Raw genomic sequence first — 13,353 nt, 5'->3', positions numbered from 1 at the left:
GTCTTGGGCGAGTCTTGGTTCAGCCTTGCGATAGTCTTGGGGATTTTTCCCCAGGGCGCCGTGTCTTATAGAGTGCTCGAAAGACCGACTAAGACGAGAGTTGAAACGTATTTCGTTGTGTGTGTCTTATTTGACTGTAAAGTATAAGTGGCTTTCCCAATCCCGCACCTTAAGGGGACGAGATATAGAGACGAGAGGAGATTCCCCCCAGACACGTGTGGAGAACCCAGAGAGAAGAATTTACCCCTGATACTACCTTCAATTAGAACAGAATGCAGACAAACAGAAACTGAAATACTAGTATGAGGAATTTTGAATTTATTCTATGCCTATAGAAACTAAACATTTAGGTTGACTTTTGACATTGATTTTGGGGTATGTTCATATTTGTGATGTATGAAATATAGTTTCTCTAAATTCAGTATAAACTGATTCAAATTGCCCCATATGTAAGTTAACAACAATGTCCCAATATGTATCCCATGAATCATTGCAAGTATAATGCAGAAATCCTATTTATAACTGCAACATTACAGCATTTATAATCTGACATCGTACAACACAGCAGGTAGGCGGGTGTAGGTTCCAATCTATAACAGTATAGATATATTTGTGATAAATATTGTATTAAGTCTGGGTCTCGGTCGGAAACCTTTAATTATACTACAATATCGTGTTGAATGAAACTGAAAGCGATTTCAAGCAAGCTCAGTACGAAGTATGTTCTGGGAAAAAAACAAATTATTAGTCTTAAATATAAATTTCAATTCTGGCTGGGTACAATAACTATAATACAAAAACATGTGTAGATGCTAACTTAATTTGAGGCAACGGCAATACATCGTATTATTCTTGTATTTACTCACTGTCTCCTGTCCTGTGATGAACCCAGATCTGCCCTGCAATTTCTATGTTCTATTGAAAGGGCAGGATATAGGTTCTAACCAAAATGACTACTCGTGCATGAATTTATATGTGAAAATATCAACAGTACATAAATGAACACAAAATGTCTATACTTTATATGCTAAACACACTCGACCGGGAATACAGAGTAGACGAACCAAACACAGAAATACAAAATGAGTAAAGAGTTGCCATATGCTGTCTACAATCCATTTAACATTCATATGCTTGAAACAAATGACCCGACATTCAAAATAGTATATCTGGTAGTGTCAAGTAAAAAATTTCCTATAAAAATATTTGCTGAAAATAGAAAATTGAAACTATCATCATGAAATGAACAAATCTATTGAAAGGACAAGCAAGATGTACGTTTTAACCAAACTTACTACTCATGCATGAATTTATATTTATAATGAATCTGATGTAGGTTTACCCAAGGTACTTGTATATAAAATATCAAAGTTATCTGGGTGCAGTTTTTCCAAAGAGTCCGAACATGCAATTGTTGACGAATGGACGACGACGGAATACTAAGAACAGCTTCGAAGCTAAAATTTATTTTGTAGTAGAAGCAAAAAAATGCTAGTAAAGCATTTGTGTTAACCACATACGAGCTAGAGGTCTTGTTGTGTTTAACTGCGAATTATTTACTCTAGCAAAAAATCTTTTGTAGCAATGTGTCCATATGTTTTACACCTGTAATGCTGCTGTGGCTTAACGCCTACTCAAACAATGTCACGGGGAGGGGACCAAGCTGAAACCCTTTGTGTCAAAATACAGTAAATAGCGTTTCAAAAGGTCTAATTGTTTTAGGGGAAGCATGCCCCGGACCCCCTAGTAAGGTTGCGAGGCATGGTGAGCATATCTCACCCATGCACAATTTCGTGCAGCCGCTTAAGTCGCATACTATACCAACCTTCTCGGCCCTTTTTTCGGCCAGGCCCGCCGACCATGAACTGACAGTCTGTTTGATAAATCTCCATTGTCAGTAGCAGAGAAGCAATTCGATTATGAACATTTCGCAAAGGTTACTGTATACCAATAATGTGCCCCTGTTGAACAGAAAAGACCATTCGCTCTATTGCAAGATAGACCAGGTTTGCTGTTGTCAGCTGATAATCGAGTAGCCTGTATGAAGAAGTGCACTAACAGTAATTCCCTGCACACCTGAAACAGTGAGCAACTTGTCTGTATCTGGTAGACTTAATAATAGTACTTCCATTTTCTTAGTAAATATCTGGAATCATGGGAGATAACATAGGGTGTCACATGGCGTTATTGGGAGAGGGGTGAAATATATCATTCTTTTTAGCAATTAAGGCGCGTTGAGACTATACAAGGGCTTCAAATTTGTTTTTCATACTTTGAGAGGGACCACCACGATGACCTACCAGAATATGATACATCTTGGACAAAAACACGTGTACCTTGCTTAATTATGGCCATGACATTAATCTTGCTCAGCCCCTTGTAATGGTGATAAACGAGATATATTTGGCTAAGGCTGGACTTCAATCTGTATCTGTCACCAAGTACAATGCAATTATGTTGAACTACGATTCAACTAGCGAGTTTCCATTAAACGTTTTTAGCAAATCCGCACTTGTACACTGCTAATCCACAGTCTTACCCCAGCTTTCTCTGTCTGTTTCTCTGCTTCACCCAAATACGCGTGATATACCATTCCTATTCTGCCCACTATAAATTTGCATATCTCATTTAGCCTTTTAAAATCACCCAATCATGAAAGACATCAGTATCAAAGGTCACCACTTGAATAATTAATTACATGCCCATACTTTCCAACTGGCGGTGATTCCAACAGTACAGAGTCATTTAGGCATTTGCTGTTCGCATTTGCATTTTTAAAGTTGCAGTAATTTTAATATAGATAATAGAGATGATAGATCACTATTCACTAGCACCTTTATCAGCAATATTGGATTTGTTGTACGGTACATTATCAGAAAATACTGATTAAATGTTGCATTGTAATTGAACCAGTATATCTTCTGATGACTACTGTTTGTCCGTTTATACAATTGTCAACCCCTAAAATCCTGCAAAAATGTATTCAAATTGAACCGAAATGACCATGATACTAAGTTGTATCATATATTTAATGACTTTCCGTTTGGTTGGATTAATTATGGACAGAAACGAGAACTTGTCCCCACGCCTTTGCCGAACTTACAATGACAACCTGAATGGTGCGATATCAAAGAGTTAAGTTAGGTGCACTGAAGTTGCTGGCCCGGCCACGAACTTCCACCAAACAGTGAAACACAGATTTTTTTAATACTTGACATTTCACCCTGAAAATGTTTGCGAAATATAGAACGAATTCGATTTTTTGCAGACAAGTTTTAAGGGACTCGATTGGTGATGGCACTTATTGAAATATTTTACTTCCAGGAACTCATACAAATAAGGGCATTTGAATGACGTGAATACATAATTTGCTTATTAAAAATGTTACTATTCAATTTTGGAGAGTAGATGAATCATACAGCAAATGTACTGGAGTATATTTCCAGTAGCGAATCAAAGCAATGAAACAGAAAACTGGGGTACCACAAATTATACAAAAAGAATATTCTTCATAGGTTAAGTTCATCTGATAATGCAGTAGACAAAACCTCCGCAAGCACTGGATCGTGTAAGCAAGTGTACGTCTGAGCTCAAAATAGTGCTTACTCCATTTGTTTTACTTGTTCTAATAAGTTTCTTTCTTGGCCATCAGCAGACTATTATTTGGCATATAATTTTAGTCCTGTTATAATGCTTTTCACATTTCACCTGCAATGATTCATGGAAACAGCCTATGATTTCAAAAAGATTTGAATTAACTATCAATATTATAGTATGTCCAGCTCAAGAATCTTCTAAATACTAGTATGTTTCTAACAGACAGGTTAACAAAAGAACAATGTCACAGTCTGAACTTAAATCAGTGATTGATGCTAGGAATGCCAGGTCTATGGAGTTGTTTGAGGCAGGGAACATGGATGCGCTGACAATGGAGATTTATCACACCGACTGTCAGTTCATGGTTGGCGGGTCAGAACCAAAAAAAGGCTGAGAAGGTTTGTATACCAGTAGGCATACATTACAGGTGCAAGACATACGGACACATTGCTACACACAAGAATGACGCAATGCGTCGATATGGACAGATCACAATCACAATTAAGAGGCACTGACATACACATCTATTAATCTAAACTCAATAGTCGTATAGGAATTTCAAAAGTATAATGGACATATACAAATATATATGGGACAAATTACATTCACACATACAATTCAATATGTACAGTAATTAATGTGCCACATGCGATGAATTGGTCAACCTTGGACCATTCCTAAAAATGATTGAATGTACATACAAATAGATATAATGTTAAGAACAAGCAGTGATACCAGGTGTTTGCAAAAGAGCGAGTTTGCCCTACTGATGACACTCGATATTTATTAATCTAAGTAGTCAATTCATGGAACGACTTCTACATAAGACAATTAATGTTAAAACAATCAGAGATCATCTGTCTAGGTAATTCGTCGTAATGTTGTTCCCAATTCACTACGTTCAATTACCCACCATAGACTCCGGTCAGTCAAAATGACTATTTTGAACTGTAGGCATTAATCAGCGATTCTGCCGGTGACGGAGAGATAGAATCTAGGTCAGGGGAAGCCCCATGACCTCAAGATTCTTTTACCCCTTACGTCACGAACCCACGTGACCGAGGCCACATGGCAACGCCATAGGCAGCCGTCCATCACTCTTTGATTCTCTCCGCCTCGTCGGGGAATGATTCTTAGCGGCTCTGCCTGGCTTTGTTGCCTTTTTCCTGTCCGGGTTTCTAGCGTGGGTCGTCGCCGCAGCCGCGGCATCCGACATTCTAGCTGGTAGGATAAGTTTTTCTTGTCGTTTTACCCTCGTGTCGCTTTCCCTCTTTGTGTGTTATGCTTTTCCACAGCAAAGATATCAAACCCGGGCGCCACCACGTAGTCACATGTTGATTTCATGGCGGTACCTTTTACAACTGTAATTCTTTTCCCTCATGCTTGTCGTCTTTTATTTTTAATGTGTTTAGAAATGGACAGATGCACTGGCAACGCCAGAGGCTCACCGCCGGTTTTGAGGCGAGTTTGTACTGAGTGTACGCAGCCATTGCAGGAATGGAATCCGCATTCAAAGTGTTACCGTTGCTTTACGTGCGTTCGGGGTTCGGGTGTTTGCCCAGAGAATTTGTGTAATCACTGGGTTTCGGAAGCCTGGGAATCGTTCCAGCAGCATGTCAAAATAGCAGAGACTGACCGCGTCCCTCGTTCGCGAAAAGGTTGCGCGGCAAGTCCTACCGGCATGGGTATGAGCGAGTTGTGCGTTGGCATGAATGACAAGTCCTCGCGCTCGGTTACCGGTTCTCATACCGGGATACCAAGCAAAGGGCCCGATAGTGGGGGTGCCGATTGTTTTTGGTCTCCCCCCGCTGATCGGAGGGCATCTACACAGTCTTTTTTTTCAGGCAGTGGGTTTCCCAACTTTACCGGCAACAGCGAGGCTGTGCCCCTGGAGGTCTTTCCTCCTATGGGGCCTGCGCTGGGTCCCGTTGTGGACCCATCCTCGCACGGCGCCGGTTTTGCCACTGAAATGAGGGCATTGGTCGAAGGACTGTCAGGGCAAATTGCGTCCTTGGCAGGCAGAGTAGATCACCTGCAGGCAGAGCGAGCTGTCTCCACTGCGGCCTCTCAGCCGGCAAATAGGAACCCCCCGTTCCCAGCCGTGACCCCCCCGCTGATTCGGGGGAGGCCGAGGCGCAGGCTAGTGGTAGCAGGACCCCTCGGGAACCTCAGACACGTATCACCAACGGGGACGCTGGTAGCCAGGACTCCGTTTTCGGGGCAGGGCGTTTGGGTCAGGACATACTTTGTACCTCCCCCCCGCTTTCAACCAGCCAGGGTTCACCGCGCGGTGCTGGACTGGTTAATTTACCCTCAAGTCCGAGCTCCGCTGTGGGTTTCAACTCCCTTCTCGCCGACCCACAGGCGTTCCCAGAGGGAACCGACCCTGTCATGAGACGCACTCTTGAACACGCTCTCGCCCACATATTTAGGCTGAGGGGTGGCAGTTCACTCGCATCGGATACAGTGGGTACCTCGGGCGGTCCCTCAGAGTCCACATTGCGTAATGACTCAGTGAGCCACGCCGTTGGGGTGATGCGGAATATTATCAGTCCAGGTGACGCTATGTATATTCCCCCACCCTCGATCCTAAAGCAGCCGCTTACGGTCGCTTCTACGCTGATGGGATCACAGGCGCCGGGATCCAGATCGACCCCAGTCGCACGTCTCCCCTGGTCCAGCCGAGCGCTGAGCATGGGGGACGGCGCGCAGACGGTGTTGAGGGGCGGTCGTTGGTCAGCCGCGGAGGAAGTAACGCCGAAAGCCCCGGGCTGGGGTAATCTGTTGCATAACTCCTTTCGCTGGACTAAACGCTACCCCATCGGGGCAATCTCGGATTCGGACCCCAATTCGTGGGACGAAACCAGAAGTCCTCGACCGGACCCCAAGGCTCCTTCCCCGGACCCCGGTACCACAAACTTCCGTTTTGCCAGCCGGGTGAAGGGGGATGGCCGTGTTCCATGGTCATTCTCATCGACTCATTCTGAGACTATCCAACATGCTCTGAGAGCGGAGTTGCGACCAATAAATTTCCTTGAATTTGTGGGCGCCACACTGGAGCGCATTCTTGTGCGCGCCCAGGACTCTGAGACCTCAGATGCAGAACGCACTCGCCTCCTAGAGCAGGCGACACAGTTAATGGTAGGCCACCGTACGGCTATGTGCGATATCCTCCAGTGTCATATGGCTCTCTTGGCCGGGGCTACTACGGTGCAGCGAGATGTGTTTTCGCCGGCGAACTGAGTCAGGGGGTAGGTCACCGCCTCAGTTACGCAGACTGGAGATCCTCCACCCTCTTTGATGGGGAGATAGCGGGGGCAGTCGCAGAGCTTCGGGGTGTAACAAACCAGATGGTCCAAGTCGAATCCGCTAGCCAGTTGGCCGCTGCCAAGGGTAAACGGAGGGCGCCCCAGGCACAGAAAGCACAACGCTCTAGGACTAGCTCCGCTAAACAGAGTCAGCCAGGAGGCAAGCGCTCGTACCCATCCGCGGGAGGGAAGGGTAGAGGCGCGCCCCCAGGAAAGAGGGGACCAGGTGGTGGCTCCTCCTCCTCCTTGGGCGGTCATCATCCCCGGCAGCGGGGTAAGCATGTTTGACGCTTACCTCTGCGACGGGGGGATGGGCCTGTGTTCGGCAAGAGATCAGGCTTAGTAACCCCAGTGATCTACGGGGAGGCTCACCTCACGGTAGAGGAGAACCCATGGCCACAGATCCCTGTCGCACACAGATTGCGCTGGTGCATTCCGGCTTGGCGGCAGCGGGTAACCGATCCCTGGACACTCCAGGTGGTCACACACGGTTACAGAATACCACTGACATCTCCTCCGCCCCTGTCAGTGTCCCCCCCGTTGGGGACACTGCCAGGGGACCCCCGCAAGGCGGAAGCAATCAGACAGAAAGTAGACAGTTTGCTAAGAAAGGGCGCCATACACAGAATAGTTCGGCCGGCACTAAGTCCAGGCTTCTACTCAAATGTATTCGTAGTACCAAAATCTACAGGCGGCTGGCGTCCGGTTCTGGACCTAAGCAGACTAAACCAGTATGTGCTTCTCGATCAGTTCTGCATGGAGACACCATCCAGTGTCCTACTCTCCATCCACCGGCTCGACTGGCTAGCTTCTTTAGACTTATGCAATGCTTACCTGCACATACCAATGCACCCAGCGAGTTGCCCTCTCCTTCGATTCGCTCATCTGGGCCAAGTATTCAAATTTCGAGTGTTCCCCTTCGGGTTATCCACAGCGCCCTATGTATTCACCAGAGTGATGAATCAGGTAGTGCTGCTGCTCCACCAAATGTCGGTACACATCAATCCGTACCTAGACGACTGGTTGATACACAACCCAGACAAGGGGTTATTAGCCAGACATGTAAGGCTTACACAGGATTTACTTCACCAGTTGGGCTTGTTAGTAAATCACAAAAAGTCCCATCCCGACCCGACGCAACAGTTGGTGTTTCTGGGCATGGAGTTCGACACCGAAGTAGGCCTGGTTCGCCCATCTCTAGCGCATTGCCTAGCGCTAAGCAATCTAGCAGAACGCCTAGTCAGCATACCTTCAGTGTCTCTCCAAGAACTAATGCGGCTCATTGGAATGATGACCTCCGTTCGAAGGGTAGTTCCCCAGGCCGCATTACACAGCCGCCCGGTCCAATGCTTGTTATTGGAATACCGAGCTCACCTACGGGAACTAAACAGACGGGTATCGATCCCGGACCAAGTAAAGGAAACCCTGTCCTGGTGGTCGTCACTGACCAACCTCAGACAGGGGTCCCCTTGGACCCACTCGTCACAACCATGACTCTGGTAACAGACGCCTCCCTCCAGAGTTGGGGAGCGCATCTATTGGACAAACAAGCCCAAGGAATATGGCCCCCGCAATGGGTTTGGGACCACCATATCAACTGGCTCGAGCTGAAAGCAGTGCACCTAGCACTTTCACACTTTCGACCCGAAGTTCGAGACCACAGAGTCCTGCTCCGCACAGACAACACAGCGGTGGTCTCCTACATCAACAAGGAGGGGGGACGCATTCCCCATCGTTGTCGGTCCTAGCGGAGCAAATTCTCCTTTGGTGCCTGGAATACAATGTGGAGCTAACAGCACACCACCTTCCAGGGGTGAGAAATGGTCTGGCAGACGCCCTTTCGAGGCGACTCCGTCTCCAGAACATGGAGTGGCAGATCCCCCAGTGGGTAGCCTCCAGGCTGTTTCGGCTATGGGACGGTCCAAAGATAGACCTGTTCGCAGCACCCCGGAACGCCAAGCTCCCGATGTACGTAACACTCCTGCCGACACCAGGAGCATGGGCCGTGGACGCCTTATCGATCCCCTGGTCCCACATGGATGCGTACGCCTTTCCTCCCTTCCCGCTAATTCACCGGGTACTGGAGAAACTTCGACAAGAGCCCACCTGCATATTAACTCTGGTGGCGCCCAATTGGCCGACCAAGGCCTGGTTTCCGCTACTGTTGGAAATGATAGTCGAAACTCCGGTAGTACTGCCGGACATACCGGACTTACTGTCCCAGCCGGACGGCACACTACCAACAAGCCCAGCAGTGTACCACTTACACGCATGGAGGCTTTCAGTAGACTCGCGCAGACGAAAGGTCTATCTAAGCGGGCTGCCAACGTCCTGGCCAGGGCAAACAGGGATTCCACCAATGCTGCCTACGACTCGAAGTGGCGAGCATACACCGGTTGGTGTAGTGGAAGGGAGATTGATCCATGCCATCCCTCTATCGGCCAGGTAGCAGACTTCTTTGTCCACTTGTTTGACGAAGTGTGTCTGTCCTACGCAGCGATCGTTGGCTACAGGTCAGCCTTGTCCCCTGCCATAGAAGACTCTTTGGGGTCAAGTTTAGCCGATTGTCCCATTATTAGGAGACTGTTTACTGCTTTCCATAACCAGGGCCCGTTCAAAGGAACTGCCCGATTGGGACCTGTCGGTTGTTTTATCAGCCCTAAGCAGACCTCCCTTTGAGCCCCTCTTTTCAGCACCACTCAAGTTTTTGACGTGGAAAACAGTCTTCCTACTGGCCCTCGCCTCAGGTAGGTGCCGGTCAGAGCTAGGCGCACTGTCCTTTGCGGACGGTTGTGCCGCCTTTATGGACGATCAAGTTGTACTAAAGACACGTATCGGGTATCTCGCCAAGAACCAAATCCCAGGGCACGATCCTCAGCCGATCATCATCCCCCGGCTGTCAAATATTATCGGTCCGGAGGACCAGGAGGAATTGCTTCTCTGCCCGGTCCGAGCGCCGAGTTGCTACGAGAACCATACCAGGTTTTCCAGACAGGGAACCAAACACATGTTTTTGTGTTACGGCCCTGGCAAACAAGATAAGCCGGCTTCCCCGACTTCCATCTCCAGGTGGATTACTGCGACTATACTGGAGGTCTATAGAACACTATCCTCCTCAACACAGACCTTGCAGAGACACCAAGTACGAGCACATGAGGTCCGTGCGATTGCTAACTCACTAGCGCTAGCGTCAGGCGCCCCCCTCGAACACATTTTGAGGGCAGGCTTTTGGAGGACGCAGAACGTCTTCATCAACTACTACCTAAGAGACACCCAATCTATTGAGCAGGGTCTCTTCAGGTTAGGCCCCGTCGTAACGGGTCAGGCCTTGTTTGCTGACCCTGCCCGTACGACTGCAGGGGCCCCTGCGCATAGGCGATAAGTCAGTCTCGGCATTCTTGCGGGCAGATTGTCTGTACCACTAGCACTCCCTGGAAGCTCCCAGGTTTTCGCTTCTTTCGACCTACGCCCTCATGCGAACTGTTTCGGTCCTACCTCAAGCTTATCACCCCCGAATTCGGCTTGGGTCTAGCTTTCTCGGGCACACTGAACCCTGTCACCACAGCAGCATTGGCTTCTTGCTTCGGGGACAGCACAGGCAAGGTAAGACACCACCCTTCTTGGGTCTTAACTTAGGTTTTTGAGTTTGTTTTCATCCCGGACGGGGAAAAGACTTTCATCATTCCTTTTATCTGTTTGCTCGGAAAAACCCGCCACCTATCGGTGTCTGACTCTGCCTACAGTTCAAAATAGTCATTTTGACTGACCGGAGTCTATGGTGGGTAATTGAACGTAGTGAATTTAGGCGAGGGTTCTTCGAACCCGCCTATTCACATAGTTCATACCTACCATAGACTCCGGGTCCCCCCCAACCTCCCCACTCTTTCTGTCGCGTTGGTCTAAGTCCTCGAGGCAGAGAGAAAGGAACCAGAGTGATGGACGGCTGCCTGTGGCGTTGCCATGTGGCCTCGGTCACGTGGGTTCGTGACGTAAGGGGTAAAAGAATCTTGAGGTCATGGGGCTTCCCCTGACCTAGATTCTATCTCTCCGTCACCGGCAGAATCGCTGATTAATGCCTACAGTTCAAAATAGTCATTTTGACTGACCGGAGTCTATGGTGGGTATGAACTATGTGAATAGGCGGGTTCGAAGAACCCTCGCCTAAGTTCATGATATTTGCCGTACGCTTGAATGTTGAGGTAAGACAATCTCTTTAAAAACACTGACTTGGCAACTTTGAAGACAGTGGTCTATGACATTTCGCAAACCATAACCAATGCAAGCTCTAGCATAGCAACAAGCTGGGAATTATATACAACATATGCAGAAGAAAGAGGGATATTACTACAAAGATGAGGAAAATTGATGATGCTAAAATCAAAGTCATCAACTTGTCACACATCCTAGCAGTAAATTTACCATTAGAATGAAATTGTGTGGTTTCTTAGATTTCAGATTCAGGTGGATATATCATAGAAAGATAATTGACGAAAGGATACGTTTATACATTTCTGAAGAAATTCGTTCACATATGAAAAATGCCAATGCTTTGTTGAAAGACATGGCTACCACACTTCACAATTATGTTGACAATCAAATATATAAGCATGCTGACGATGTTATCTTCTGTATGAAACGTTTTTACATCATTTTTTATCAGTAACAAAATAGGTGATTTGTATCATGATAAAATAAACTAAAGAAAGCTTGGTAGATAAAATCTTTCAAAATGAGAAAAACACAACATTGCAGGACAGAACCGTTCATCGGCAATGTCACCAATGGAAACGAGAGGACAAGGAAAGAGTTGACCAATCAGAGCAAAAAGAAGGCAGTAAAATCAATATCCATTCCTGTTGGTTATAGTGTGCCCAACCAGAAGATGAAGAATTGTTTTACTTTCGTCATCCCTAAGCCGGCATTTAGTTTCTCCAATTTAAAATGTTATAAATAAGGGTTTATCATAAGAAATGAAATCTTATTTAGTAGCACATAGGATACCATTAAATAGGATGTTATTTTGTAACACATAGCATATTGTTACAAAGTTAAAAGGCGTTAAGAATTTTTTTGTGTGTTCTCATAGTACACAAATGATGCTGTATTTCCTTAATTTGGTTATTGTTTATATTCCGGCTATATCTAATAATATGTTCATATACAGTGGTTGTCACCTTTCATTATTTATGATCTACCATGACTATAACTTGCATGTCTTTGTTTCCAATTCGCTGTCTTTGTTTTGTTTTCCGTTAGATATAATTATTCATGACATTTGGACTACCCTGAATATACGTTGGGATGGTATAATTATTCAAAATTTGTGACAATATGCCTAATCACGGATAATCAAATTGTTTCAAACCAAACTGGATGCTTTCCAATCCTTTTTCCTCGCCTTTTTAATAATCTGCCAGTTGGCCAAAAATACAAAACTATACGGTGATGAATTTTATTACAATTTTTGTTTGAAATAATAAAAATTCAATCTGTGCATGCATGAACAAAACAACAGACACATTCATCTTTCACTTTTTTTCAAATAAAACAATTTCCAAACGGCCTTTGATACTTTGCTTTTCCCATATAGAGATATTGGAACTTCATAGATTTGAAGCAACTTATTTTTCATCATGGGGTCCGTCTATTCTTGTCTTACTGTGTGATTTTGTTCTTGTCGCCATCCGAGAGTCTCAGCTTAAAAATTGCTAAGGAATTCGCAGTGGAGGGTCTCTGCATTGTCATAGAATCTCAAATCCAGTTTTATAATTACAGCTGCTGCAAAATTGATGGCAGAGATGAGGAAAACGGGTCTGGTGAAGTTGAAATTAACTTCTGAAGAAGTTGGCGGGCTCGATACAGTTTATGATCGTGGATCCATTATAATGTACAAGGAAGATGGTTCTGTTGCTGGGAATGGAAAGTATGTGGTGATCTGGAAGAAAGTGGATGGGGAGTATTGTCGATATATCACTATTTCTAATAGCAACAATGAATAATAATTAACTGTAACTTAACAAAAACTCCTTTTGTCTCTTTTCACAAGTTAGGCCCAGTGTAACATTGATAAAATAAAATTGAAGTGAACTGAACAAGGAAAGTATGCTCTATTTCTAACTGATTTTTAGAAGTGGAAACCTGTGTTTTGTTTTAATATAAAGGGAATAAGAGGGCTCCTGATACAGGTTACGACAATAAAAAAGGCATTTTACGTTTTTACAGAAAAATAAAATAAAAATAAAATTTACAGTAAAAAATAGGTTTTTACACTATACAGAAAAAAAAACATTTCTAATTACATTTTCATAATATATTTAGTAATTTGTGTTTAAGAATCAAAATTTGAGTACGAATTACGACATTTAATGTGGGAAATGCTTTATAAGCTTACAAAAAATAAGATCTTTGTACAAATTGACAGACACATGATTACATTTTACACCTTGCC

The 13,353-nt window shown here is 45.2% G+C and overlaps 1 long non-coding RNA gene across 1 annotated transcript; it reads left to right on the top strand.

The window, feature by feature from the left end:
- Positions 1 to 541: 541 nt before the first annotated feature.
- Positions 542 to 13,005, top strand: LOC146742719 (uncharacterized). Its single transcript, XR_014929848.1, has 3 exons — positions 542 to 568; positions 3,820 to 3,995; positions 12,681 to 13,005. It is a non-coding gene; the product is annotated as an uncharacterized LOC146742719 (long non-coding RNA).
- The last annotated feature ends 348 nt before the right edge of the window (positions 13,006 to 13,353 follow it).

This window comes from Saccoglossus kowalevskii, chromosome 6 (genome assembly GCF_978046115.1).
Source record: "Saccoglossus kowalevskii chromosome 6, keSacKowa6.1, whole genome shotgun sequence".
NCBI classification, from domain to species: Eukaryota; Metazoa; Hemichordata; class Enteropneusta; family Harrimaniidae; genus Saccoglossus; species Saccoglossus kowalevskii.
This window is presented reverse-complemented; position numbering and strand designations above follow the sequence as displayed.